The 24,041-nt window shown below is 43.8% G+C and overlaps 1 long non-coding RNA gene across 3 annotated transcripts in view; it reads right to left on the bottom strand.

The window, feature by feature from the left end:
- Positions 1-498: 498 nt before the first annotated feature.
- Positions 499-24,041, bottom strand: part of LOC119566614 — a 37,911-nt gene continuing 14,368 nt past the window's right edge. For 2 of the 3 annotated variants that reach the window (XR_005225898.2, XR_006287906.1), the window contains 2 exons: positions 18,610-18,728; positions 15,084-18,014 (listed from right to left, as the gene is read on the bottom strand). This is a non-coding gene — a long non-coding RNA (uncharacterized LOC119566614). Of the gene's footprint in view, positions 606-15,083; positions 18,015-18,609; positions 18,729-24,041 lie in introns of those variants that run through there. The other variant, XR_006287907.1, reaches the window with a different exon arrangement.

Below are 24,041 nucleotides of genomic sequence, written 5' to 3'. Positions count from 1 at the left end.
TTGGTGTTTTACTTAAAGCCCCAGCTCCCGGAGACATGTGACTGAAGAAGCAGTTCAGCTTTCAAAAAAAGTTTCAAGCCCTCAGTGGTAGAGAAAAGCTTGACAACATGATCTAAATGCACCATAAAGGCTCCAACATGAGAAGGCACAGGAACATACCTGCCCCCGCAACTAATTATTTTTTAAATCTCATGATTCGGGGGCCTTACTCACGATTTTTGAATGTTTGTGGTTGGCAATGCTGCATTACTAATAATCAGATATTTGCTTCCCCCATCATCCTCACTTTTGTGTTCTTGAACTCTGTGTTTGGATTACATGTTCAAACTCATACTTTTTCTTATCTGCTTTCTATATGTTTTTCCCTGTTGCTTTCTTCTTTTCATTCTTTGCCTGAGCAATTGCTTTTCTCCTTTGTTCTTAAATCAGATATCTCTTGCAATTTAGAGCAGTCTGCCTTGTCAGTTTCAATAGACCTGAGCAGCAGCTCAAACTTACAGCATCGCATTTGTGAGGCAACAATCCAACTCCATCCTTGCATCAGTTATCCAGGACCCCTGACAAAGAGAAATGGCAGCATCGGCTGCTCCCATCTCTGTACAAAACTAAAACAAAAGAGGTAGTTACATATTTGGACCAGGTTAGAGCTATAATCTGAATAATCTTCATTTTAATATTCTATTGTATTCTTCATTTTATAAGTAAAATTTAGTACTATTTATTAGAAGTCTAAAGAACTTTTCATTCTATGTATGTTTCAAAATACCCTGGTGTGAGAGAAGACAACAGAAGAACAATTACTTATATAAAAAGCTAACCACCACATCATGCAAGTACTCTGCGTTCTGGGACTGGGCTGTATGAATATTTGTAGTTGTAATACAAGCAAGGACGCTAAAATATTTCATTTTCTAATTGTAATCATTTACTTCTAGCATTCCTCAATATTAATCCAGTCTAGTCACATATTTATAGTTTGTTAAAAAAAAGTTTACAAAAAATACTTGAAAAAACATTTCTATTGTAGAACTATTTTTCATTTTATTTTCCCTCCAACTAATAAGGGCTTGCAAAAATTTCAAACATCAAGTTACACAACATGAGAAAAAATGACAAAGATTTAGAAACCTGATTTTTCAGTACCTGAAACATGGGGTCCTTTTCACACCTTGATCTCCCCATACTCAGGATAAATAAGAAATGTTTTATTATCTATCTATGGTACTTATATGATCCGTACTACTGTAGTATCTGAGCACCTCACAATTTTGAATGTATTTATTCTAACTCCCCTGAAGGCAGAGAAGTGCTATTATCCCCATTTCACAGATGGGGAATTGCGGCACAGAGAGACCAAGGCCTAGTCTACACTAAAGAGTTGGGTCGACCCAGCTACATGCTCAGTGGTGTGAAAAATACACACCCTTCAGTGACGTAGTTAAGCCAACCTAACCTCTGGTGTAGACCACACTAGGTTGATGGAATAATTCTTCTGTCAACCTAGCTACCACTCTCATGGAAGCGGATTAACTATGCTGACTGGAGAACGCTTTCCGTTGGCATATGGAGTGGCTACGCTGAAGCGCTGCAGTGTTTCAAGTGTAGATAAGCTCTAAGAGCAACTTGTCTAAGTTCCCATAAAAGTCTGTGGTGGAGCATGGAAATGAGCTTTAGTCTCCCAACCCCCAGTAACAGAACCTCTCTAGATCCTCTTTTCTTTGGGTCAAACTAACAGCCAGCTACAGCAGAATATTAGATATTACTGCAAAACGGATGCAGTCAGTTCCTCCTGCAGCTACTAGAAATGCTGCATTTGGAATTCTTTTTCTGCATACTTTAATGAGGAGTCATGAGTAAGGGCTTGAGGAGCCCAAGAGAGAATGTCATGAAATAAATTGATGTAGAAAAAGGAAGTACCATAGACAGACACTTATGACATGGATGTGAGTTGGACTCATTACAACCACTCCTCCCAAACTGGTCAGCTTACAAATTCATTGGGATTCCCTGGGTGCAAATCAGGGTAGACTTTCCTCTGCAAAAACTGATGATAGTAGATTATTTATCCAATTCAGAAAGGAAAGCAGGAAAAAGAAGCCCAATCTAGAGGTGCTTATTTTTAATCACAAGTGGTGGGGGGGAGGGGGGTTATGGCTATGATAGAAGTACTATGAGTTACACCTTCTACCTTAGCCCCACACTTAGGACCTAAGTGGCCTGATTTATTGGATTTCAGAAGTGCAATATACCCACAAATCCCCTTGAAGTTAATGGAAGCTGCAAGTGCTCATCACAGCACCTTTGAAAATTAGGTGATTCATATTTAGTGACCTAGATGGGGGGTTAATGTCAACAATCCAAATTTGGAAATTCTAATCTAAGTGCATTTTTTACTATTTTGTTGAGAATTGGAGAAAACAGGCCAAATGTTCATCTCCTCGGTAATATCAAAGCTAAAACAGCTGGGATCGTCTAGATGTAAAATCGATTTACTTTTCATTACGATTTTTCCTTAATGAGTATATGTTTAAAGTTTTGGGGGGAAAAGCTACTCCGTAGACAGAAATGGACAATTTTCCCCATAGCCCTTCAGAGGCAGACTGATGACTGGCTGAGGAATGATGCAACACTTGCAAAAGACCAGAAACTAGGGGAAAAGTGAAAGCGTGTTGAACTGCACTCGTTGACTTCATGCAAAGCAGCAACCTTTCACCTATATTTGTTGAATCACTTTTCTGAAGGAAATAAGCTAGGACAAATTGCCTCACACAGGGCAAGTCAGGAGAGGTCATGTAGGACCATTTCACATCAGGTGCAATGTCCAAAAATCCACCTTCTTTTTTTTGTAACAAGACATGCAAGGTTAGCAACAGTCTATGACACGATTGTGTATTAAAGACCTCTACTATTGATAAAAATACAGAGAACAAGTGCAGATCCTGGGCCAGGTGCTTCTATAACCGACTGGTCACTGTGTGTGTGTTATGTGGGGCCCTATTTGCCTAGTTCATGTTGGACATGAGTCTGTTACTGCCACTACCTTCAAAGCCTGGTTCTTTAGCTCCAACTGCAGAGACCCATATTTTTACCACCTGAAATCTCCAATCCAATCTTTGGTGTATTGGCCAAGATGGCCTTTACTGCACTTCGATGGGGAAGAACTCACAAAGCTTCCTGGACATTTGTAAAATCTGACTTTGGGGTTATCTTTAACTCCTCTCTCCCTCTCACCTCACACATGCCCATATCCTGCCACATCTTCCACCTCAATCTCTATAAGATCTGTACTCTTCTCCTCCATCACAGCTGCCAAATCTCCCCTCTGGCCTCCTAAAACGGATATTGCCCCTTCCACTTCATTTTACTCCTACGAGTGTCGTGAGAACTTACTCTAAGGATTTAAGTGCAAAAGATCAATTCTTTCCCCTTTTTCCTATAATTTCAGTTAGGAGAGAGGACCCTTCTACAGCTCCAGCAAATGTCTATTACTGAAGAGGCTTCCAAGGGTCAGGGCGCGAGCGGACTCAAAGGTTCCTAGTTCGAAAAATCAGAAGGGGGGTGGGGGGAACAGGTCACTTAAGTGTGCACAAATGGGATTTTGTTTTTCTTAAGCAACACTGACAAGTTAAAACATTAACCTGGCCATGAATGAAATATTTTCCACTTTATCAACTGGACATCCCATAAAGTGAAAAGCTGAACAGAAATGTGAGATGGATCTGAGTCAAAATCAGACCCAGTTTTTCTCAGCTGGGCTTTGAGTTTATGTGCAGTGTTGGCAATAGGTGCTGGACACAGAGTCCAGATCTGGATCCACGCTCTTCAAAAGAGATGTGCCTGGGGTATTGGTACAGTCCCTTCTCTAGGGGAAACCATGATGCTTGGAAATTAGATCTAGAACACAGCAATGTATTTCTCTTACTCGGATTCTGTTCCATGAGAATGCAAGAAACATTTACTGTCTGATCTGAGTCCAAAGAAAAGAAGCAAAAAGAAGAAACAAATAGAGCTTGGCATGTAGCTTGTGCTCCGTCCCCCTCAACAGGCACTAGTGGTGCTCCTGCATTGAACTGAGTGGCAGTCAAAAAGGTGTGATCAGCAGTTTAATTCCATGAGCCTGAGCACTGTATTTTAGACTGTGACCTGGTAACACAAAACTACATTTACAGACACGGCCGGAGCCTGAGACCCGCTGGTAGCCCTCTAGGCCAAGCGGGGCTGGGATCTACTGAAGACATTTGATAATAAGTGTTTCTGCAATGCTAGCAGAGAAATGCAGCTAGTCTGTTCCAAGTTCAATAGTAACACAACAGGGAATTGTTGCCTCTCATGTGACAGCTACTATTTCTGCTCAAAATTCTTGGTAATTGCCAGGCTTTCGGTGGTTCCGGAGAAACAGCAATGTCATAAGGCTCGCTAATATGGAAGGCGTCACCAAATTAGCATTTAGATTTTGGAAACTATTTTGAATTTGCCAACTGTGGTAAAAATGTGTATTGTGTGTTTTAATCTACCTAGAGCACAAAAAAATGCTAAGCACTTTTTGGAAACTGCATGCAGCAATTTGCTTTAATAATGAGTGTAAATCAAGATATAAATACACCCAGTATTGTTCTGGGGTGAAAACAACCATGTAATGCTATTTCTAGGGCCATCTCACAGGTAATCCTCCTCACTCCTGTGTGGGAGGCCCAGGATCAGTTCTCTCGAGGATGGAGGGGAATGAAGTGCCTTGCGTCACTGAAGCCACAGAGACCCTTTCCCCACCATTTCAGCTGATTAAGGAACAGCAGCCATACAGTCCATTAAAGCATCAGCAAATCCATGCAGTACAAATGAATTTATCCAGAAATCTCTAGCCTATTTGTGTTCCCCATATACATAACCTGGAGAATTAGTCTGAGATCAATAAGACGAAATTCAATAAAGACAAGTGCAAAGTATTACACTTAGGAAAGGAGGCAGGGGGGAATCAAACGCACAACTACAAAACGAGGAATAGCTGGCTAGGCAGTAGTACTGCTGAAAAGGATCCAGAGGTTACAGTGGATCACAAACTGAATGAGCCAACAGTGTGATGCTGCCGTGAAAGAGGCCAGCATCTTTCTGAGGTGAATTAACAGTGTGAATTTACAGGAGTCATATGTAAGACAGAGGAGGTAGCTGTTCCATTCTACGTGGCACTGGTGCGGCCTCAGCTGGAGTACTGGGTCCAGTTTGGGACACCACACTTTGAGAAAGATGTAAACAAACTGGAGAGAGTCCAGAGGAGAACAAAAATGATCAGGGGTTCAGAAAACAACCTGTGAGGAAAGGTTGAGAGATTTGGGCTTAGTTATGAGAAGAGAAGGATGGGGGGGGCGGGGGAGGGAGGCACAATAAGTCTTCAAATATGTAAAAGGTAGTTATAAAAAGAACTGTGACAAATTCTTCTCCATGTCCACTGAGGGTAGGACAAGAAGTAATCAGCTTAGTTTGCAGCAAGGGAGATTAAGGTTAGATATTACAAAAAATTCTCTACAGTGATAGTAAAGCACTGGAACAAGTACCTAGGGTGGTCAGAGAACCCCTGTCATTGGTGATATTTAAGAATGGGTTAGGCAAACATCTGTAAAGAATGGTCTAGGGGTACTTGTTCCTGCCTCAGTGCCAGTGAATGGACTAGATGACTTCTATGGGTCCCTTAGAGATCCCTTCCAGCCCTAAATTTCCATGATTTGGAGGGCTCTCATATATTAAGGGAGTACCTCATCACACAACGTACAGTCCACCGGCAGAACTTGCTGCTAGGGGATGTTGAGAAGGCTAAAGGTATAACTGGGTTCAAAAAAGATTTTAGGTAAGTTCATGGAGGAGGGGTCCATTGATGGGTATTAGCCAAGATAGTCAGGGATACAATCCTCTTGCTCCAGGCGTCCCTAAACCTTCAACTGCCAAAATCTGGGACTAGACAACAAGGGATGGATCACTTGATAATTGCCTCATTCTGTTCACTCCCTCTGAAGCATCTGGCACCAGCATAGTGGGCTAGATAGACCAGTGGTCTGACCCAGTAAGGCTACTTTTATGTTCTAATTCTGAAAGCTTCATGGGGACATTCCAATACAATAATGGCTTATTAATGTGAAACACTTTTGTCCTTCTTGCTACTGATAATGAAATGACAGGAAACAGATTTGATTTCCTTTCCCTTCCTCCACCCAGCTCACTTCTTTGAAAGCATTTCTATCGGTAGTGTGTTGGCAAGTCTATAGGCATCACATGGCAAAGCAAAAGCTAGATGTTTGGTCTTGACAAGTTCAGCATGAAATGAGACTGGATATGTATAGTAAAAATGATGTACAAGGTAATATACAGGACCTGCTTAAACAACTTTTTCTTGAATTTACAGAGAAATTAAAATACTGTCCCAGATGTCAGGATCAAATAAATAAAGTAAAATATGTTTTCTCCTAACATGCATAAATAGCTAGCCTGGCTTTCTGAGCATGAAATATTAACAAATAATACTTAGCACTTTTATTTTTTTCTTTTCAAAGTGCTTTTCAAAAATTACTAATTTTCACAAAGCCTCTGTAAGGTGGTAATTGCCAAAAGCCTCATTTTCACATTCAGGGAAACAGAAGCAGAGAGGTAACTTTGGATTGTAAGTTCCTGATATACTGAATAATACCACCCAGCTCTTATATAACACTTTTAATCAGTAGATCTTAAAGTGCTTTATGTAGGAGGTCAATATTATTATCCCAAGATGGGGAACTGAGGCACGGAGTAGTGACATGACTTGCCCAAGGTCACCCAGCAATTCAATGGTAGAACTGGGAACAAACCTAGATTACCTGAGTCCCAGCCCAGTGCTCTTTCCATTAGGTCATGCTGTCTCCCTGTCCTGCAAGAACTGTGTCTGCATATGTCTCTAAATGCCACACCATGCACCACCTATCTGTGTATGGCATCGTACAGATAGCTAATAAAAAAAAGAGTGACTTGCTCAAGGCCAGAGAAAGAGAGTCAGAGCAGAGACAGAACACACCTGTAACTTCAGTATTAAAAGCCCAACCTACTGCTAAGGGCTTTATAAAGAGCTCAGTCCAAGAAATGCTTACTCACAATGGCCCATAGATCAGTGGTTCCCAAACTTGTTCCACCGCTTGTGCAGGGAAAGCCCCTGGCGGCCCGGGCCGGTTTGTTTACCTGCCGCGTCCGCAAGTTCAGCCGATCGTGGCTCCCAGTGGCCGCGGTTCGCTGCTCCAGGCCAATAGGAGCTGCTGGAAGCGGCGGCCAGTACGTGGCCTGGAGCAGCGAACCGAGGCCGCTGGGAGCCGAGATTGGCCAAACCTGCGGACGCGGCAGGTAAACAAACCGGCCTGGGCCGCCAGGGGCTTTCCCTGAACAAGCAGCGGAACAAGTTTGGGAACCACTGGTCTAGAGGACATACTCTGGAAAGACGGGGAAGCTTTCTTTCCTTCCTCTAGTTGGAGAAAGGGTGTGTGGTCTAACAGCACCTGCTGTCTTCCTTGTTTGTTAGGGATGTGATAATTCCCTGAACCAGAATCCATTTGTAATAGAATCTGACCATTTCAATGGATTCGTATTTGTACAAATGCAATCTTTTTTTTAAGTATGGAAAACTAATATTTAAAATGGCTGGTGTCACATGACAGAGGCCATTTAAGTAGGGCCTTGCTTCCACATCTTCCTTACTATCATCCCTCCTCCAAGCATGGTGCTCCCATGATTTTCTTCCCAACCATTCCTCCCAGCAGCCTGCTCTTGTATTCAGCATCCATGCATCCTGATCCACGTTATCTGTCCACCCGACAAATCCAAAACAAGCAGATTTGTTGCATGCCTGTGATCTGTCTGCTGTAATATACACACCTATACCAAACCATTCACCTGGATTATGTATGTTTATTAGAGACAAAGTAAAATTAAGCACTTTATTCATTCCCTTTATACAAAAAATATAGTTCTCATCAATTAAATTGTCAATGTAAAGTACAATAACTATCTGTAGGCCCCAAAATCAGACCTACCTGAAAATTGATACTCTGATGGGGAATGCCCTTCACATTACAAATCTCTCTTTTAAATGGGTTACCATTCCGCCACCAAGAAATAAATAAAAATTAACAAATACACACTGTTCGTGTAGGATTGTGTACAGTGATTTGATCTCTGCTGCTTCAGAGCCTGTCAACCACACAAAGCAAGCTCAAACTAATTAATAATCCTTATTTACAGATCTGAGGTGACGTTTTGGTGATATTCTCAATGCCACCTACATACAAAGCAGTATACAAAACAGAAGCAAAAACAACAACAAAAAAGCCACGTTCATTTCAGTTCCATTGATATTTCAGCTCTTTAGTGGGGAAAAGATGTTGGTCAAACATAAGTGGTTAACACTAATTAGGAAAGAAATACTAATCAGAGCTCTCAAATGTGGATGCTTAGCTGCTCTTAAAGAAAAAAAATATCAGATCACTTATATGTAGGTGCCTAAACGTGTCCTTTGGGTACCCAGGTTGGAATATTCTGGCCATCATTGCAGACTTCCGCAAAGCTGGATCATTAACGTCAATGGAAAGATTTTTTTTTAAGTAAATAAAATGATAGGAAAGTATTTGACAGTGTTTATTTTGTATTTATTCCTCTTTCCCTAGCTAGATTAAATTCTGGACCCATTCCAACAATTTTTTTGAGGCCTATGAGCCCAATCCTGAAAGATGTTCAGCACCTTCCTTTCTTTTCATTCACATCAGTGGGAGCGGGTGTGCTTTGCACCTAACAGGCAGCACCCAGGATCTTACAACATTTGGTTCCAAGTATCTTAACTCCTGGAAAATTTAAAGAGAAACTTTGTAACACCTTAAATTATTTGTAAGTTATGGGCCTCATTCTGATCTCATTTACCCAGGTGCAAATCAGGAGTAACTCAACTGAAGTCAATGGAGTTGCATCAGAGTAAAGCCAGGTCTGCACTTCAGATTTTTGCCAGCATAGCTTGGGGCCCATCCAGCTTCCAACCTTGCCAAGGTGCGGGGCCTCAGGAAAAGAGGAGAAGCAGGGGCGAGGCCAGTGAGAGTGGCAGGGCCTCATGCCTACCCCTTCTACCCAGGTTCCAGCTCTCCTGCTGAAGGCCCCCAAATTGGCCAGGGACCCTGGTCACGGGCCTCATGGGCCTATGTGTTAATCCGCCACTACTGCCAGCCAAATGAAGTCTTAGAGGGGGACACAGATGTCTGCATATTCCATTAAATGCCATGTGTTCGTTAGGATCTATTTAATAAGGTGTGTAACAGATTTTTTTTTTGTAAATAACATAGCTTTCTGGAAGTCATGTCCCTGACAGAGTTATAGGTATTCCTCAGAAAAATTCAATCCCCTGTAGAGAAAGGGCTATGCTGCATACAGGGCAATAAAACAACAGGAAGTGTATAGAGGGTTCAGGAATCTCCACACCATTCACCTGCAGAGTTCCTGATCTGTGTTCCTCGTGTGTGGGAAAGATTTATCCCACCATGGAGGGGGCACAGTCCCCAAACCCTGAGGATCTTATTTTTCAAGGACACTCCCACTCAACGGGATGAACCCCCGCTCACTTCCCACTACTCTTCTGGTCATTTCTCCCCCTCCCCATAGCAGTACAGCTCATTTAGGAGCCAGACCCCCATTGCCCTCAAACACCCCCACTCCTCACACAGACCCACCCCTGCCTCTCAGTACTCCTCCCAGGGATGGTGGTGGTAAGGAACAGCGATAAGCACTTTGGTCTCTGCCATTTTTAAAAAGAGCATGCTGCAGACAGTAGCTTCTCCCCAGCTCCTCCCTTTTCCATGCCAAACACACACACCTTGGGATCCTGCAGAGCCCCAGTGCTGAGGGGGAGAATTTTCTGTGGGCCCCAGTATCCCCCAAGTTTGCTCTTACAGGCAGGCATGATAGCAAATCCCCTACCTTTGTTTAAAAGAGCCATTGTTGTATATAATAAAAACCTGCACTGGATCCTGGTAACATAACATAATCAGCCATCAAGGTGCAGTGGGTTATGATAATGAGCAGATACCAGAGCCTTGTGAAGGTGACATCATCATAAACCACTTGGGAGAACCCCCGCAGAAAAGTATGTCCCTGTAAATAACTAGAGGTCTTGGATTCTACTTTCTTGCTACATATTTTGCATTCTCTCTCTCTTGCTCTTTCATAATATAGTTTGCCTCTAGTTTTGGGTTCAAACAAAGATGCAAATGAAGTGCTGGAAACAATGAAAGCATTAAAAGGAAAATGTCATGCCCATCAATAAATGCCCTTGTGAGTGTGGGAATGTAGAAGACCATGATGTCACTGCTGGGAATAACTCTGACATTCCCATTGAGAAAAGGAGTCTTATGTTAACAGAACCAGTCCTTTCAAAAAGATGTCCTGTGGGGGCTGTGCCATACAGAAACTCACAAGACTATTTAACTGCAGCATGACCAGAGTCAAAAAATCTGATTTGATTCACAAGTTACAAAAGCTACTTGTGCTTCGTTTCCACACATGCCCTGAGAAACAAATCACTGTACATCCTGAAGACTGATTTGCAAGCAAAAATATTCAGGATGGATTTTTCTCTGATACTGAAGAATTTAAAAGTCCTTCCCCCATGTGAAAACTATTTTAAAGCACTACTTCAGCTAGAGGAAAATAAGCGCAACCTACTATGCTATAGCATAACTTATGAGAAGGCACACGTTTCTGGCAATTTGTGCAGGAATATATAGAAATCAGTGCAATACACTGTTTTTCTGGAAGATGCTTGAAGGAATGAAAGCACCCTTTTGCAATGGGTCTGCCTCTCCTTGAAGTCACCATCTTTCACTTGTGGCAGTACAACTGTTTGCTGTTGAAAAAGATCATACCACACACACAAACTGAGAAATACAACTTTGGGTGGAAAGTGGGCAGAAGGAGCTGCTGAATGTTTAAAGTGCAGTTTTATTCTGAAAGTAACACAATGAGGCTCTGTGTTTATTCTGCAACAATGATTTCAAGAAGCAATTAGCTCAATTTAAAAAGAAAGGCTTCCCTCGCCCCCCATATCTGTCAGCCCTGCAAATTTACTACTGGATCTAAGAGTCAAGTGGGGTTTGTTCTGTCTAACATATATCCAATAAAAAAGTTTCAAAGAATCATAGGACTGGAAGGGTCCTCGAGAGGTCATTTAGCCCAGTCCCCTGCACTCATGGCAGGACTAAGTATTATCTAGAAGACCATCCCTGACCGGTGTTTGTCTAACCTGCTCTTCAAAATCTCCAGTGATGAAGATTCTGCACCTCCCTAAGCAATTTATTCCAGGTTTAACCATCCTGACAGTTAAGAAGCTTTTCCTAATGTCCAACCTAACCCATCCTTTCTGCAATTTAAGCCCATTGCTTCTTGTCCTATCCTCAGTGGTTAAGGAGAACAATTTTTCTCCCTCCTCCTTGTAACAACCTTTGATGTACTTGAAAACTGTTATCATGTCCCCTCTCAGTCTTCTCTACTACAAACTAAACAAACCCGATTTTTTCAATGTTCCCCCATAGGTCATGTTTTCTAGACCTTTAATCATTTTTGTTGCTCTTCTCTGGACTTTCTCCAATTTGTCCACATCTTTCCTGAAATGTGGCGCCCAGAACTGGACACAATACTCCAGCTGAGGCCTAATCAGCGCGGAGTAGAGCGGAAGAATTACTTCTCGTGTCTTGCTTACAACACTCCTGCTAACACATCCCAGAATGACGTACGCTTTTTTTGCAACAGCGTTACACTGTTGACTCATATTTAGCTTGTGACCCACTGTGACCCCCAGATCCCTTTCCGCAGTATTCCTTCCTAGGCAGTCATTTCCCACTTTATGTGTGTGCAACTGATTGTGCCTTCCTAAGTGGAGTACTTTCCACTTGTCCTTATTGAATTTCATCCTATTTACTTCAGACCATTTCCCCAGTTTGTCAAGATCATTTTGAATTTTAATCCTATCCTCCAAAGCACTTGCAAACTGCACCCCTCCCCCCAGCGTGGTTCTGCAACTGGAACTCAGGTAACAATTCTGCTGATGACGCAAAAGCCAGAAAACTATCCAGCTCAATAGTCAGAAAGCAGTGTTGGTTCTGGTTAGTAAAAGAATGAAAAAGTAACAAAAACTTATTTATGTCACTAAAGCCATCTGATCTGACTCTGAACACACTCAGGGAGTCAACCAATTGAGTACAAAAGTGCCATTATTACATAGACATTTTCAGGGTAGAACCACACATTAAGCAGCAGAGGTTGGGGTTTTTTGCAAGTGTTCCTTATAACACTTAATAAGCGGAGAGTAATATAGAAAAACCTACCATGCTGTATAAGTTCAATTGTTGCTAAATAGATTTTTTCCTCAAAGTTTTCCATTGTTTCATGTTTTTTCAAAGTTCACTTCCTTGGACAAAATTCAGACCTGGTATAAGTATGCGAACGTGCATTGCTTATGGAGTTGCATCTGTTTACATCAAGCTTGAATTTGGACCCACAGGTCTAACTGTTTTGTCTCCTGCCTAATACAAAACTTTTCGCTCTCCATCTCCACTGAGAGCATGAGGGCTATGTTTTTCATGTTCTTGTATATACCTAATACATTTGTAGCTATGCTACTCAAGGTTGTAGTAACAAAAGAACTCTGTGGTCACTCAGAAAAACCTGTAAACCCATGGCACCACTACTTCTAACGTCATTCAAAAGTTGACAGCAACACAGCAAGGAACAAATTCCATCCAAATTCCTGCTCCACACATTTTTCCCCTAACAACCCTTGACAGGTAGGTTAACAAAAGATTTTGCAGTTTTGATACAGACCTTTTACGAGGCTATCTTTTTAAACTGGGAAACAATATACTTGTTTGCGGTGTTGTAGCCATGTAGGTCTCGGAATATGAGAGAGACAAAGGTGGTGAGGTCTTTTATCTTTTATTTTAGAAGTTGGGCCAATAAAAGATATTACCTCACCCACCTTGTCGCTAAGCAATATACGACCATTTTCCTTTCTAGCCCACACATAGCCAGATTACAGTACAAAAGGTTCTCCTTTCTTCCTAAATTCCCCCAACAAACATCACAAAGAAGACTAATACCGAACAGGAACTTCCCTACTGAGAAAGCATGTTGGCCAACTGTATTTTTAGAAGTTTCTCATTTTGAGCTTATGCACACGCTGAAGAAAATTCGGCTGTTGCAATTTCAGCACCACTGCCAAAGCTTTTAGCTTGTAAATGTTTTCTCACTCAGCCTATGGATTTTGGACAGAACATCCACTTTTAGCAGTGCTGTTCTCAATGAAGTGGTTGAGCTCGTTTAAGAAGCAAAGCCAGAAAAAAAAGCAACTCAGGTGTCTGAGAAAAATACTCTGGGGACCAATTCTATTACTCTTCCATTGAGTAATAACTTTCTTTACAAGTAGTACTCATGAACTACACATGAAGCAAGTTACAATTTAGTGTAAGGGACGCTGAATCACCCCATCGTAATTTAGACTGATTGAAGTAAAGAGTTAACGAATTGCAGTGGTTGACACACCTATATTTTGTTTCATGACTAAACTGTGCCTTAGGTCAATAGATGAAAAAAGCATTTCACATCCTTGTTTGATGTGCAATCCAAAGGCTTGGTCTAAATCAGTTAACATCTCCACCTCAACACCTTACTCCAGCAGTGACTTTGCATAGCTGTTTTTAAGCTATTCTTATATTCAGTTTTTTAAATTTTGGAAACACTAAATTCCATTTGGGTGGAGTTAAATTTGGGTACCAGACACCCTTTAAGAAATCTCAGTATTTTAGATCAGCATGGAACAAATAGCTAACTTTGTGTAATAAATGCCATTAAAGGTCAGTAAACCAGCTCTTATGTATACACATATGCTGAAAAGGGGGGGCACCAAATAGGATGTAACTTTGGTACCCTAAACTCTTATATTCATAGATACTAAGGTCAGAAGGGACCATTATGATCATCCAGTCTGACCTCCTGCACAACGCAGGCCACAGGATCTCACCCACCCACTCCTGCGAAAAACCTCACCTACGTCTGAGCTATTGAAGTCCTCAAACCGTGGTTTAAAGACTTCAAGGAGCAGAGAATCCTCCAGCAAGTGACCCGTGCCCCATGCTACAGAGGAAGGCGAAAAACCTCCAGGGTCTCTTTCAATCTGCCCTGGAGGAAAATTCCTTCCCGACCCCAAATATGGCGATCAGCTAAACCCTGAGCATATGGGCAAGATTCACCAGCCAGATACTACAGAAAATTCTTTCCTGGGTAACTCAGATCCCACCCCATCTAACATCCCACCACAGGCCATTAGGCCTATCTACCATGAATATTTAAAGATCAATTAATTACCAAAATCATGTTATCCCATCATACCATCTCCTCCATAAACAGGTCACCTGCAGAATGAACAGTAAACAGCTCACTCCAGCCCACAGTCTGGGAATGAACAGTATGAGCCACGCATGTCAGCACATAGACCCAATCCTCTGTACAGCTGCACCTGCAGGGATTGCAGGTGCTCCTGACATGAGTAATCTGTGTAGGTGGTGTATGGGCAACCCCAGGTCAATCAGCATATTCTCATGTTTTTGAGACCACTGATCACACTCAAGCAAACTTTAAAACATACTGTATATTTTTTCTTGAGCTTCTCCATGGGTGGTAAGTATAAGAGGCCAGGGGAGGCTAAGCCTCCCCTCGCACAGCTGCCCACAGCCAACCCACTGCCAGACGCCTGGGCCATGGTGGTCCTGCCTGCGCCTTGCCTCTTCCCTTCCCCGCTCTACCCCTTTCCTGAGGACCCCACTGCCTACCGCTGCCTGGTGAGTGAATGCCTCCTCTCCTCACTCCGCCCCCCGCATCCTGAGGTCCCTGCTGCTCGCCGTGTCCCTCCTCTCCCCCTGCCCCCTCCCCACGAGACCTCCCTCCACCCAAACTGGCTGCTCACCTCCTCACCCGCACCCCCGCGGACAGGGCATGGCGAGCGGCGAGGAGGGACACAGTGAGTGGTGGGCGGGGGGGTGTCTTGCGGGGAGCGGGATGGATGAGAGGAGAGACACGGTGAGCAGGGAGCAGACTTACGGGGGAGGCGGGGTGGAAGAAAGAAGGGATGTGGAGGGTGGCGAAGGTTGCGGGGGAGGGAGCAGGGCCTGGGGAGGAGCATGGGTGGAGCGTGGGTAGGGCCGCAGGCAGAAGAAGCAGGACAGGGAGCGAGCCTCCCGCAGGGGAAGCTTTACCCGCCGCCCATGAGCCTCTCCTAACTCTTATGAAACTTTTCCATATTTCTTTTCCATCACAGCTGACTCAAGATACTGCTGGGTGCATAGAAACTACTTCATTTACAGCCATCTCATTCTTCCTGTCTTGTTTATATAGTGGCATCTTAATCCAGTGTGATCACTTCCCAAACAGTGAATTATGTTATCTCTGGCAATGAATTATGCCCTCAGGGAGGAACACCCCTCCAATTGCTTCTATTTATACATGCATACTTTGATAGTGAACAGCAGTGAGGAGGAAATAGTGCCTGACAAGGTACTGTAAAACAAATTAACTACATTTAATATTACATAGGTCAAGCTAAACCATAGGTGGTCTGCACAAGTGAGAGAGAGGACACACAAGGCCCCTCCCACCAGAGCCCTCACACAGGAAACACCCATATGGCAAGTTTTGCCCTGACTTCAGTGGGAGCAGCATTGGGCCCATAGTACTTGAAAACTTCAGATTAGCTGGGAGTTGCTACCTGGATTTAAAAGTGGCTGAAGGACCATAAATAAATAGTTAATGGTTAGCACCAAAGCATTGAGTTGTTTATGGGGCAGCGGGGTGTGTGTGTGTGTACCACAGCGATTGCTGCTGGAACAATCCATGTAACATTTTCATTAGCCATCTAGGGATGATAGCATGTCAGTAAGACTTGCAGAGGACTCTAGAAGTAGGAAAATAAGTACGTGTTGAATTCATGGTACCTGTCTGCCAGGGAAGTTCAATGTCAGTAGATGTTATTGGTTTTTCAACCTTTCCAATGCCAGAAGTGTGTGAATAGACCAGACCTGCAAAATTCTACTTGCCGTGGATATTTTTCGTTTGATGAACAAATAAAATATCATCAGTTTTATCATTATCATCAAGGTAAGGGACAAGCAAGTAGATGTTATGCCCTGGTCACCTATATTTTAATGACAATTTGGAAGACTGGAATATGTTTGTCCATCCAACAACGACTTCACTTCTGGGGGAGTTGCTTATCATTTACTCCACCACTGTGGAGGGATCTACCTTCAGAACTGCACCTGGATCCCTATCTGACTGCTTCCAGAAGCTGGACAGTAATATGGAAGGGTGGGAGGGGGTGTTCAGACGCAGCTGGGGGGCTTCACTTAACTTATTATAGAGACAGGAGCTAATAATGACTTTCTAATCTGGATTGGAACCTTCCCAAAATTGAAGGGTGTTCACATGGGAAGTTTGTATTAAAACCTATCTCCAATCTTTTGTACACAATGTAACCTTCATTCATTCCAGTATGGCCTGGGACAGAGACTTGGAAATAGGGAACAACACTATGAGCACAAGGCAAACTGGGAACCGAGGCTCCCTGTACAATGAATGTGAAGAGATAGGTGCCTTAGAATGCTATCCACAGAAGCCAGCATGCCAGGTAGCTCCTGCTTAGGCTAGCCCAGGGGAAATAGATGCTGATGTGCTAATTCTCTAAAGCCTGGCCTATCTCTGAGAAAGGGCAGGGTGGGAGAAGCACTTTACTCTGCTAGCAATTCACAACATTCTTCAGTGCTCTGTAGTTGCTTCCGAGCCCCCTGTTCTCTCCTTTCTCCCCCTGTGCTAGGAGGGCTTGAAGCTGGGTCTCCCACATCCTGGGCAAGTGCGCTAACCACTGGGCTAAGAGGTAGGCACTACTACCACCAGCTGGCATTTGAAAGTAGCCCAACCTGGTAAGCATGCTCAGCAGGCCCCTTGAGAGAGTTAGGCAGCAGAAGACTTATCGTCCCTTGGTTCACGCATCACCCTGGGGCTTAGGCAGGAGACAGGCACCCAGATGCCTAGAGTCAGGCAGCAGCACACATGCCCTAGGTTCTAAAACTTAGGCTCCTGAGAAACTTTTACTTTGAAGAAGTGTAGCGAGGCGGTGTGGCTCCCCGCCGCCTCGGAGGGACACCAGAGTGGGCGGAGCCTCCAGACACCAGAATGGGCGGAGCCAGGAAGCTCTGAGCCCGCCCCTCAGAGGGACAGGCGGTGACCCAGAAGCAGAAAGGCAGGCCCTCAGAGCTCACTAGAGGACCAGCCGCCGAGGGGGGGGCAGATGTAGTCAGCCTAGCCCACGACTGGGAAAACCCTGCAGCCCCAGGTCCATGCCAAGACTGGCCGGACCTGCCCTGTGCCAGCTATCCGGGGGAGTTACCAGGCCTGCCGCTTGTCCGCTGCCCCAAGGAGCCCATGGTGCTGGGCCCCACGGGGAACACCGCCGTGACCCAGGTACCAAAAGGAGGGGAGGTAGGAAGCAGCCCGGGGGCAGCCGACCCTAGTCTGGCTGTAACTCTGCCAGAACCCATGTCAGTGTGTTGCGATCAGGATCCACACTGACCCAGCAGTGGTTGTTTGCTGCTGCGAGGGCCCCGGGCTGGGACGCAGTGAAGTGGGTGGGCCTGCTTCGTCCCTGCCACCCAGCTTGTGAGTGGCAGTCTCCCCCTCTTCCAGGTCCTTGTAGGTCGGGGCTAATTCACACGTGCTGTGTTGCTCAGCCCCTGCCCGAGGGCCTGAGCTACTGACTATTTGGGGCCCCTCCATGACTCAGGGCCCGGGCCTACGGTGCTCGTTCCAGTTACCGCAAGGGCTGCCGAGGGAGACTCCGGTGGCCGAACAAATTCCCCAAAGTCAACTGGCTGTAGCGAAACGGTGTGGCTCCGCGCTGCCCCAGAGAGGGTCGAGCCCCGGCCTAGCCCCTTTACAAGAAAAAGAAAAAAAAAAAACACATAGGCACTGACTGATTGGCACCTACAGTGTTTGGCAGGAGTTCAGTGGCTCAAAGTGGGGAATTTAGGCACCTAAATCTAGGTTTAGGTGCTTAAGTAGCTTCATGGACTCCACCCTATGTGCCCAGACCAGTACCAGATGTAGTAAGAAGAGAGAGCAAATCCCTTGCTAGGGACTGGAACTGACTATCTTCATGCTGAAATGGATGCAAGCCACTAAATCAGCAGGGCGCCGCCTGGAAAAGTTTTGTTCCTAGAAGTTAGAAATATAGGCAGGGAATAAAATGAGAGGGAAATGCAAGCTAATGCACCAGGGATACAGTCCAAAACGTGAGACATTCAGTGTCATGGACCAACTATGACTTCAGTAAGGAGACTGAAGGACAACAAACAAAAAGGGGAGGGGGAACCAGTACAATTTGTGGTGTATCCATAAAGGCAGGGGGCTGAACTCAATTAGTTCACCAGAATCACAAGACCTCAAATACTCACACACTTCCTAGCAAGCAATTACATGATACACACTCTACTTTAGACATTTTAGGAACTTTTCCAGAAATCTTACCTCAAGTTGTATTCACCTTCCATGACTGGGATTGAGTCTCTAAAAGCCAGAATGGCTGTTTGCTGCCTCTTGTGGGATGCACTTGGAAAGCCCAGGTGTGCACCCTGATAGGGGTGGAACTGTATGTTTAAAAAAAAAAGGAGAGAGAGACTCTGCTGAGGGAAGTTTGCAAACGAAGGAACAGAAAGTTCTGTAGTCACAGAGTGTGCTCAGAGATGATTTCAGCAGTATACCAAGTTCTTAGGAAGCATATATTGTGGAATATGTCATCTGCTTGTATTTTTTTCTTCAGAATCTAGTCACACACTTACTAAACCTGTTAAAGGTTTGGATTGTGCTTTTGTGAGAGCCTCCTTTTCCCTATTGGGGATGTTAGCGTTCTGTTTAAACTCTGTGTTGAACAAAAAGATCTTGGAGTGAGAAGCTACAAGAACCATCCCCGGTGCCATGGAAGCTGGACACAACATGAAAAAAATATTTAAAAACAATCAAATCCCCCAGTACTAACGTTGCAAAATTACATAGAAAAGCATGCAAAATTCCGTCAACAGCACAAGAGAAACATAGGTAAAAACATCTTATTCTGTGCCTTGGAAAAGAAACTTATTTTCTTCTCCCATGCATAAGAAAAGTAATCTTATGTGGCCTTCTCCCATACACGACTGGGTTTTCCAAAAGCCCTTCTCCACAGTCAGGCACCTTATGTCTCATATAAGATGAGATCATAAATGTGTGGTATTTTACAGCATTATAAAGGTCTCAACCTTCCCATAAAGTAATACACTTTTTAAAACCTTTTCTCCTTTCCTTTTCCCTTCCTTCCCTCCAGTTTTTCTCTCCTTCTTCTGTATACCTTGGTGCCCCTTGTGCTCTGGCTCTGTCATTGTTGGCATTGCCTGAGTCTAATTTTTCAGTGTTTAATGATTTTTTTTAATATTGTGCTTTTTCTCTCTGACCATACTCCATTCATCTCCTTCCTCCAGGAGATTTTTTTTTCTCTTTCAATCCCGCTTTCTATCTAGCTCTCTATTTTTCTGTCATTTTCTCTCTCCTGTTGGATGTTACTTTGCTCTGATTGTAATCTCCCTTCCCTTTTTCAAAGCTGACTCTGCTCTATAAGAATTCTTTCTTCCCTGTTCCCCCAGGTTAATTTTCTTCTCTCTGTCTCACTCTCTCTTCTCCATATCCACTTTCAATGTCTTCCTCCTCCCCTTTCTTTTTCTTTTCCCTTTCCCTATGTCCTTTTTCAGTTTCTCCCTTTCCTTCCCATGTCCCAGTTCAACTGCTCCTTGTTTTCTCCTCCCCATGTCCTATTTCTCCCTGTTCTCTTCTCCCCATGGGTCTGACCCAATTCCCAGTGAAGTCAACAAGAACCTTTCCATTAACCTGAATGGAAGTTGGATGTCTTTCAACCTCCCACCGCTTTACCCTTGTCATAAATATAAAGGGAATGGTAAACACCTTTAAAATCCCTCCTGGCCAGAGGAAAAACCCTTTCACCTGTAAAGGGTTAAGAAGCTAGGATAACCTCGCTGGCACCTGATCAAAATGACTAATGAGGAGACAAGATACTTTCAAAGCTGGAGGGGGGGGGAGAAACAAAGGTTCTCTCTGTCTGTCTGTTGTTTTTGCCAGGAACAGAAAAGGAATGGAGTCTTAGAACTTAGTAAGTAATCTAGCTAGATATGCATTAGATTCTGTTTTGTTTAAATGGCTGAGAAAATAAGCTGTGCTGGAGGGAATGTATATTCCTGTTTTTGTGTCTTTTTGTAACTTAAGGTTTTGCCTAGAGGGGTTCTCTATGTTTTGAATCTGATTACCCTGTAAGGTATTTACCATCCTGATTTTACAGAGGTGATTCTTTTACTTTTTCTTCAATTAAAATTCTTCTTTTAAGAACCTGATTGCTTTTTCATTGTTCTTAAGATCCAAGGGTTTGGGTCTGTGTTCACCTATGCAAATTGGTGAGGATTTTTATCAAGCCTTCCCCAGGAAAGGGGGTGTAGGGTTTGGGGAGGATTTTGGGGGGAAAGATGTTTCCAAGTGGGCTCTTTCCCTGTTATATATTTGTTAGACGCTTGGTGGTGGCAGCAATAAAGTCCAAGGGCAAAAGGTAAAATAGTCTGTACCTTGGGGAAGTTTAACCTAAGCTGGTAAAAATAAGCTTAGGGGGGTTTTCATGCAGGTCCCCACATCTGTACCCTAGAGTTCAGAGTGGGGAAGGAACCTTGACAACCCTATATTCTCTTTCAACCCCTCTCACTTTCCCTCTATAGCCTCACCAACTCCTGTTTAAGTTTCTCTGATTCTCTCTCCTGCTCATACCCTCTTTCAAATTTTCTCCTCCCTAGGTCCTGCTTTCACTTTTTCTTTCTCACTCCTCTCCCTGCTCCATTTCAATCTCCCCCATTTCTCTCTCACCCCAGGCCTTTTCACGTATCTACCTCGAGCCAAACAGTCTGCCTCATCTATATTTTAGCTGGTTATCCTAGCAATCTAGTCTTTTATTCCACACCCACCACTGTTGTATCTAGGCACCTTACAAGTTTTAACTGAAATAAAAGATTAGTGTGCGTGTGTCTCTCTCTCGCTCTCCCAGAAATATGTGCTTTGTTTTGATTGTAGTGTCCTTCCCTTCCCTTCCCCAGTAATTATTGTAGGAATGAAAAGCCAAGAACGTGAGTTTCGAAAAGCAGTGAGGTCAGTGCTCATTCTTTTTTGCAGGAGTGAATCCCATAATCTCTCTCACGTGGGAGAGGACATGATTTGTCTGTGTTAAAGTCAACGTGAAGATTACAATTGATCTCATTGGGAGCTAGATCAGACCCTTCGGAGGACAGAGAGGTTGAAAGAGGGCATAAGAAGAGAGAGACAGATGTGGGGAAAGGTTCATAAGTGGGCATGGGGAGAATACAGAGAAAAGAGAAAGATTAAAAGAAGACCACACTCCCTGAGAGATCACCCCTCCCTCTCTCTCTCTCTCTCTCTCTCTCTCTCTCTCTCTGCAATCATGTCCTCCCAGGAAAGCTACATTTCTCCAGAATAATGGACCAGCTACCAGAAGGTTGTGGGTAGAAACTGACCCAGGGAATAGGAAGAAGGAAGATTCACCATTTGTGGTCTCATCTTCGTCCTCCCCCAGCTCTCATCTGCTGCTTCTCCCAAACACCTGCACTAGGCAGGAAAACAGGAGGTGCAAACCTGAGGATTCTGCCTCATCTAGCCCAAACCCTGGAAGATGCCTCCATTCACAGGCTCCAAAAGGAGCCATTAGTCCAGGGAGGGGCCTGGTGGATGAATCCTCCCCAAACCTTCCACAAAGACAAGAGAAGGGGATAGGAAGGATCATGTTCTGAGGGTCTCCCCTGATCTTTCCACAGGACTTAGAGGGAGGAGGCAATAGAAATCAGTGAGGTGAGGGCAGTTGGTGTAGTGCCATGGACTTCTCCCAACCCTTCCACAGAGCTAGAAGATGAGGAGAGGAGCAGTCTTGTCCCTGGGGTTGAGGTCTTCTTCCAAACCTTGCCATAGGGCTGGGAGATGAGAAGTACGTGAAGTGGGGCCTGGGTGGGGGAAGCAGTGAGAACCTGGCCAGGGCAGGGTGGGAGGCAGCTGAGCTTTCCACAGGGTTAGGAGGCACTTCACTTCCTTTGGGGGAGGAAACAGTGCTCAGGAGTACTTGTTGCACCACCAAAGGCTACGTACAAAACCCCTGCGTTCAGGCAAGACTTTGCAAATTAAATCTTTCAATCTTTTCATTTTGCCAAAATTCAAATCAATAATGCCCCTTTAATAAATAACATGGAGTAGTAAGTTAAAACTCCCTGAGTCTTGTTGTATTTAGTCACCATGTTTTTTCAACCCATCAGCAGTAAATCTGTACTTGCCATGATGCTCCTGTAATCAGAATTAGAGTTCCTGTAGGTTTCATTTTCTCTTCCTTTCCCTCTGCTAGGAAAACATGGGGGGGGAAAAAGTGGTAAAACTACTTTAATACCACCCACCATTTCCCCTCTCCTGAACATAACTCTCAACTCCTTCTTTGGCTGCTTAGTGACTCTCCCTTGGTGTTAAGACTTTGCAGCACATGCAGTGTGACAGCAATTCAATGGCCTAGTCTCAGACCCTTAGAATACCAATATCAGGGGAAATGTCCTGTTCAGGGGCCAGAGACGACCTGTACCTGCTGATAGCAGAGTGAGGGCTTCGGCAGTGTTACAAGTAGCGGGGGGGTGGGGGGGAGATGATCCCCAATATTCCACCACACATTGCTTCTGTCAGGGGCCTGTACTGTTACTTCTCTGTCCACTGCCAGCAGCTCTATGGGGCTGATGTAATCTCCATATGTCATGTACTGGGGGTGAGGAGGAAAAGAAACCACAAAGGATTTGGGGGGTGGATGTCTGGTGAGCTAAATTGTATTATGGTAGTTTCTTGGCCCACTGAACATTTTGGTGGAGGAGTAGGCATAGAGCCCACTGCAACTCCCTCCATGATCTGACTATTCTCAGGCATTATGTGTGGTCCCCAGTGGTCTGATCATTCTCAGGACTGGTCAGACTTGTATAAACCCTCATAGGTATATTATCTCCTTATTCCCATAGAAGGGGGGGCCTTAGGATATGGCCTTAAACCAATTCTTGTAACAACATTGCAAGGATAGAAAATACACGTGTGCATAGATGCCAAATTATGATTGCTGTGGAAACCACAGCGTTGAATTTTTTGACTTGTGTGTGATTAAAATGTCAGCCTGTAATATTAACATAGTGGCGTATTGCACTGAATATGTTATAATTTTAAAGAAACATCTGCAGGGAGGAAAAGACAATAACACTGTGTCCTTTCAAATTAAATATAACCCAATGATAATAGCTTGAAACGTGCTTAAAAATTGCGAGACTTCAAAAGCAGTGATTTACAGGTTGGATAGAAAGCTAATCATGTTAACATGCTGAAGAAGAGAAAGGATTAGAGTGTAAATGAAGCAAGAGGAGAAATACCATCATCTGGGAGAAGGAAGAACAGACATGCAAAATGAGCATATTATTGGTATAAAACAATAAAGATCATCATGCTATATTGAACTATAGTTTGAGTACTTAATTTCACTGTATATGTGAACATATAGTCTCATCTCCGAAACAGAATCAGTAGCCTAACGAACTAGAAGGTTGCAAAGCAGATCAAGTTCTTTTTGCCACTTATTAAATCAAATGTAACATTTTTGCAAAATTCTTGTATTTCAGAGTACCTAAGACAAGCATGTCTGATGGTGAGGTGGCAAGGTACTATGCTGTCATATACATTTGAGGAAACCTCAAGACTCTCACTTCAGAGAATAGTGAAGAACTGCTGTAGCTCAGACATGATTAACTTTGGTCCAAAGAGGGATTAGAGCCATCTTTCTCTAAGAACACCATCTATTTGAT

The sequence above is a fragment of the Chelonia mydas genome, chromosome 1 (genome assembly GCF_015237465.2).
Source record: "Chelonia mydas isolate rCheMyd1 chromosome 1, rCheMyd1.pri.v2, whole genome shotgun sequence".
NCBI classification, from domain to species: domain Eukaryota; kingdom Metazoa; phylum Chordata; order Testudines; family Cheloniidae; genus Chelonia; species Chelonia mydas.
This window is presented reverse-complemented; position numbering and strand designations above follow the sequence as displayed.